We start from the raw sequence: 5906 nt of genomic DNA on the forward strand, positions 1-5906 counted from the left end.
AAGGTAGTGGAGTCGACCAGGTTAATTCACAACCTGAACACAGGTAGTGGAGTCGACCAGGTTAATTCACCAACCTTGAACACAGGTAGTGGCAGTCGACCAGCGTTTAATTCACAACGCCTGAACACAGGTAGTGAGTCTCGACCAGGTTAATTCACACCCGAACGCAGGTAGTGGACTAGACCAGGTTATCACAACCCGAACGCAGGTAGTGGACTAGACCAGGTTAACTCACAACCCGAACGCAGGTAGTGAGTCGACCAGGTTAATTCACAACCCGAACGCAGGTAGTGGAGTCGACCAGGTTAATTCACAACCCGAACACAGGTAGTGAGTCGACCAGGTTTAATTTCACAAACCTGAACAGGTAGTGGACTAGACCAGGTTAATTCACAACCTGAACACAGGTAGTGTGAGTCGACCAGGTTAATTCACAACCTGAACACAGGTAGTGAGTCGACCAGGTTAATTCACAACCTGAACACAGGTAGGAGTCGACCAGGTTAATTCACAACCTGAACACAGGTAGTGAGTCGACCAGGTTAATTCACAAACCTGAACACAGGTAGTGAGTCGACCAGGTTAATTCACAACCTGAACACAGGTAGTGAGTCGACCAGGTTAACTCACAACCTGAACACAGGTAGTGAGTCGACCAGGTTAACTCACAACCTGAACACAGGTAGTGAGTCGACCAGGTTAATTCACAACCTGAACACAGGTAGTGAGTCGAACAGGTAAACTCACAACTGAACACGGTAGTGGAGTCGACCAGGTTAATCACAACCTGAACACAGGTAGTGAGTCGACCAGGTTAACTTCACAACCGAACACGGGTAGTGAGTCGACCAGGTTAACTCACAACCTGAACCACAGGTAGTGAGTCGACCAGGTTAACTCACAACCTGAACACAGGTAGTGGAGTCGACCAGGTAATTCACAACCTGAACTTGCCACATTGCATGAGTTGAGAATTTACCCTCCCCCCTTCAACATACATGTAACACCCTATTGCTCGCCCACAAATAATTATACGCTCAGTAGACAAGTCCCTCACCTCAACCTACCATACTGTACATCCCACCAAACCCCTCCCACAACCAAGTCCTGCGAAAGCAACCCCCCCCCCCCCCCAACAATGATTCCCGAAAGAAGAGTAAACGTATGGGAGTGTGAGACGACGTGACAGACAGAACTAAAGGAGAGCGTTGGGCAGGATGAGGTGGTCAGTCCGTCTGTCTCAGTGGTGATAGATAGGAGGATGATGACAGTCAGTCAGGACAGACAGACCAAGGGGAACAGGGACCAGGTCAGTCTCTACCCTCCTCGGCATCCTCTCCATCTCCCTGGTTGTCTGAGGTCCACAGCTACAGAGATGAGAGAGAGAGAGAGAGACAGAGATAGAGAGGACAGAGATAGAGAGAGACAGAGATGAGAGAGAGGAGACAGAGATGAGAGAGAGAGGACAGAGAAGAGAGAGAGGAGACAGAGAGAGAGAGGGACAGAGAGGAGACAGAGATGAGAGAGAGGACAGATGAGGACAGGGATTAACAACATGTTCAAAAAGACTCTGTAGGTCAACATTCAAACTGAGCCGACCCGGGACTGAGTACATTCACATTACACGTCAGTAGAGCCGACCGGGACTGAGTACATTCACATTACACGTCAGTTAGAGCCGACCCGGGGACTGAGTACATTCACATTACACGTCAGTAGAGCCGACCTGGGACTGAGTAAATTCACATTACACGTCAGTAGAGCCGACCTGGGACTGAGTACATTCACATTACACGTCAGTAGAGCTGACCTGGGACTGAGTACATTCGCATTACATGTCAGTAGAGCCGACCTGGGACTGAGTACATTCACATTACACGTCAGTAGAGCCGACCTGGGACTGAGTACATTCACATTACACGTCAGTAGAGCCGACCTGGGACTGAGTTACATTCACATTACACGTCAGTAGAGCCGACCTGGGACTGAGTACATTCACATTACACGTCAGAGAGCCGACCCGGGACTGAGTACATTCACATTACACGTCAGTAGAGCTGACCTGGGACTGAGTACATTCACATTACACGTCAGTAGAGCTGACCTGGAATGAGTACATTCACATTACACGTCAGTAGAGCCGACCCGGGACTGAGTACATTCACATTACACGTCAGTAGAGCCGACCCGGGACTGAGTACATTCACATTACATGTCAGTAGAGCCGACCCGGGAACTGAGTACATTCACATACACGTCAGTAGAGCCGACCGGGACTGAGTACATTCACATTACCGTCAGTAGAGCCGACCCGGGACTGAGTACATTCACATTACTGTTCAGTAGAGCCGACCCGGGACTGAGTACATTCACATTACACGTCAGTAGAGCTGACCTGGGACTGAGTACATTCACATTACATCGTCAGTAGAGCTGACCTGGGACTGAGTACATTCACATTACACGTCAGTAGAGCTGACCTGGGACTGAGTACATTCACATTACAGTCAGTAGAGCTGACCTGGGACTGAGTACATTACCCATTACATGCAGTAGAGCTGACCTGGGACTGAGTCATTCACATTACACGTCCAGTAGAGCTGACCTGGGACTGAGTCATTCACATTTACACGTCAGTAGAGCTGACCGGGACTGAGTACATTCACATTACACGTCAGTAGAGCTGACCTGGGACATGAGTCATTCACATTACACGTCAGTAGAGCCGACCCGAGGAGACATTCACATTACAGTCAGTAGAGCTGACCTGGGACTGAGTACATTCACATTACATGTCAGTAGAGCTGACCTGGGACTGAGTACATTCACATTACACTGTCAGTAGAGCTGACCCGGACTGAGTACATTCACATTACATGTCAGTAGAGCCGACCCGGGACTGAGTACTCATACACTCAGTAGAGCCGACCCGGGACTGAGTACATTCACATTACACGTATGAGTCTAGTACACGACACTTACTGTCAAGTTGTCTTCTCAGTAGCTGCATGCCCAGTGACAGCAGGGGAACTTATGAGTCAAGTTGTCTCTCAGTAGCTGCATGCCCATGACAGCAGGGAACTATGAGTCAAGTTGTCTCTCAGTAGCTGCATGCCCAGTGACAGCAGGGGAACTATGAGTCAAGTTGTCTCTCAGTAGCTGCATGCCCAGTGACAGCAGGGGAACTAGAGTCAAGTTGTCTCTCAGTAGCTGCATGCCCCAGTGACAGCAGGGAACTATGAGTCAAGTTGTCTCTCAGTAGCTGCATGCCCAGTGACAGCAGGGAAACTATGAGTCTAGTTGTCTCTCAGTAGCTCCTGTGCCAGTGACAGCAGGGGAACTATGAGTCTAGTACACAACACTTACTGTCAAGTTGTCTCTCGTAGCTGCATGATCAAGGTGCTGTCTTTGTAGGAGTCTTCACTCAGAGAATCCAGCTCTGCGATGGCGTCGTCGAAAGCCTGCAGGGAAAAACAGAGTTAACACGTCACAGTGTTGTCTCCATGTCATATTGACGACATCAACATCGTTTGGTTTTGTTGCGGGGAGAAGACAATTGGCGAGATGTAAGGCATTTACTCAACCACTGATATATTCGCTGAGTTAGGAAGTCTCCTATTCGAAGCCACCTGGTACATTCAGTAAGCGTACCACTTCGCGCATAGCTAAGAACAGACACTTCTCGCCCTGGGTAGGTAGTCATGAGGACACACTGCGTAGCTAGGATACCTCTCCCCCTGTTGAAATAGCGACAAGCAGGTGACACAGCTCTCTACTCACTATTGAAACACATTCTCGCTCCCTGAGATAGAACAGTAGAGACGAGTCTGACTCATCTAGCTAGAACCTTTCTTCTCATTAAAACCTTACGATTTTAGAGACAGAGGAGACACGCTAGCTAGAAGCCCTTGCTCGCGCACTGCACACTAGCAACCTCACAAAGTGACATCAAAGACGTAGCTAGATACACTATGACTACCGCACCTGGTAGGCACAGAGGGAGACGCTCGAGCACCCGCTAGCCAGCATACTCTCTCTCGCAATCTGTTACATGACGATTAGTTTAAACCAAAAAGTGCAGCTAGACAATCCCGCTGCAATTCGCTTTGATCGACTGTACGTTCTTAAAGATCATCCTACGCGCGTCTGGAAAGGCAATACAGCCTGCCAATCTAAAGTGAGCAAGGCGTGACTTTGGTGACAGAAAATCACGAGTGGTGACGTGTGCACACGCCAGCCACGAGTGACAGATACCTCAATTCTAAAGACATGTAAAAACACGGTGACGTTGTGACAGGTTGAGCACACGACACCTCGAATCTAAAGACATATTTAAAACACGCGTGAGCACACACACACCTCCCAATCTTAAAGACATTAAAAACGTGAGCACACACCTCAATCTAAGACATTAAAACACCGTCAGCACACACCTCACTAAAGACATTTATTAAAACCAGCGTGACGTTGTGACAGTGAGCACACACCCTCAATCTAAAGACAATAAACACGTCGGATGCCGTGTGGACAAAAACGGCAATTCAAAAAACACCGCCTTCTCTCAACATAGCCTTAAAGACATGATCTCAAAAATTAATTAGCCAGCTAACGTACTTTGAGGAAGATTAACGAAAAACGTATTTTGGCGCTTTATACTGTTTCAATTTTGCTATTGATCAAATATAACCAGTTATATAAAAACACGTGAGCACACACCTCAATCTAAAGACATTAAAACACCTACCTTTTGTAAGCAGCTAGTTAGCTCCGCATCAGACACAATCATTTCACTTTCTTATCTCTGAATCTAAATAAGTACATGATTAAACACGTGAGCATACCATGCAAATCAGCACATCTATGAGATTTTCTCTTACAGACTGGCAAGTTTAACATGGCTGGTAGAAACACACTCATGTTTCTGACGTTATGTTTGAGCTTGGTCCTAGTTACGATAATGCTCTATGGTAGCATTTACTGTTAGCTTAGCTATGCTCCCCAGTTTAATGATAATGCTTCTGTGAACAGTCTCCTGTCTAGCGTCTATCGTGTTAACTCCCGAGTATAGACTTAAACTCAATCATTATGACATGGATAGTGAAAAAAAATAGATAGATATGGCTAGCTATCCCCAGTTTAAGAAGCAATTCATGCTCTGTGGCATTGTCATTGGTCTCATGCTAGCTGTCCGCGCAATGGTTGCTTGATTTAATGCTTGCTCAGATATAGACGTGTCAGGCCAGTGTATGTTGGACTAGACTATTCACCGCAGTTAGATAATGTGCTCGGGTGTGACATATGATCTCGCAGCCTGGTCCCCAGTTATGATAATTGCTCTGTTGACCTAGAGCTTAGCATAGCCTCATCCCCCAGTTAGTAGAACAGATGAATGATCAATCATCCTAGCACCATTTATGTAGATTAGCTAGCATCCCAGTTAGATAATGCTCTGTGACGTTGTGTTAGATTAGCTAACTCACGCACCAGTTCACTGATCTATTGCTCTTTTCGTAGACAGTCTAATGTTATAGACTAGCGTTGTATCCCAGTTAAGATAATGCTCGTTGACGTTATGTTTAGCTGCTATCCTAGTTAGTGATGCTCTTAGGCAATTATATACAATATAGTCTGCCTATCTCCCAGTTAGATAATGCTCCTGCCGTTTAGTGTAAAGCTAGCTACGATGAACTGTCTTGTCTCATCTATGTTACTTAGCTTTGATCCCTCAGGTGTGGATGATTGCTTCTGTGATGTTATCTGTCCCAGTTAGATTAATGCTGACTCCTGACCCTAGTATGGGGCACTGTCTTATAGGAGACTGCTGACATACTATAGTTAGCTAGCGTAGTCGCCTAGTTATTAAGATAATGCGTTTTGTGTTCAAGCTAGCTGTGTGTCCCTCAGTT

At 46.7% G+C, this 5906-nt stretch overlaps 3 long non-coding RNA genes across 8 annotated transcripts in view; 2 read left to right on the forward strand and 1 right to left on the reverse strand.

Moving 5' to 3' along the window:
• LOC111975010 (uncharacterized) lies at positions 1-950 on the forward strand. 6 transcript variants are annotated; one of them, XR_011481072.1, is made up of 5 exons: positions 1-60; positions 226-327; positions 368-412; positions 609-721; positions 877-950. It is a non-coding gene; the product is annotated as an uncharacterized lncRNA (long non-coding RNA). The 6 variants fall into 6 exon arrangements; XR_011481071.1 differs by having other exon boundaries at positions 265-343; positions 385-412; XR_011481073.1 differs by lacking the exon at positions 368-412 and having other exon boundaries at positions 566-721.
• Positions 1-3341, forward strand: part of LOC139028836 (uncharacterized) — a 5413-nt gene extending 2072 nt beyond the window's left edge. The window contains exons 2-3 of the long non-coding RNA XR_011481075.1: positions 2990-3037; positions 3089-3341. This is a non-coding gene — a long non-coding RNA (uncharacterized lncRNA). The remainder of the gene's footprint in view (positions 1-2989; positions 3038-3088) is intronic.
• LOC139028835 (uncharacterized) lies at positions 956-3540 on the reverse strand. Its single transcript, XR_011481074.1, has 2 exons — positions 3367-3540; positions 956-1367 (listed from the first exon to the last, which is right to left on the reverse strand). It is a non-coding gene; the product is annotated as an uncharacterized lncRNA (long non-coding RNA).
• Between the last annotated feature and the right edge of the window lie 2366 nt (positions 3541-5906).

Source organism: Salvelinus sp. IW2-2015, linkage group LG15 (assembly GCF_002910315.2).
Source record: "Salvelinus sp. IW2-2015 linkage group LG15, ASM291031v2, whole genome shotgun sequence".
Classification (NCBI taxonomy): domain Eukaryota; kingdom Metazoa; phylum Chordata; class Actinopteri; order Salmoniformes; family Salmonidae; genus Salvelinus; species Salvelinus sp. IW2-2015.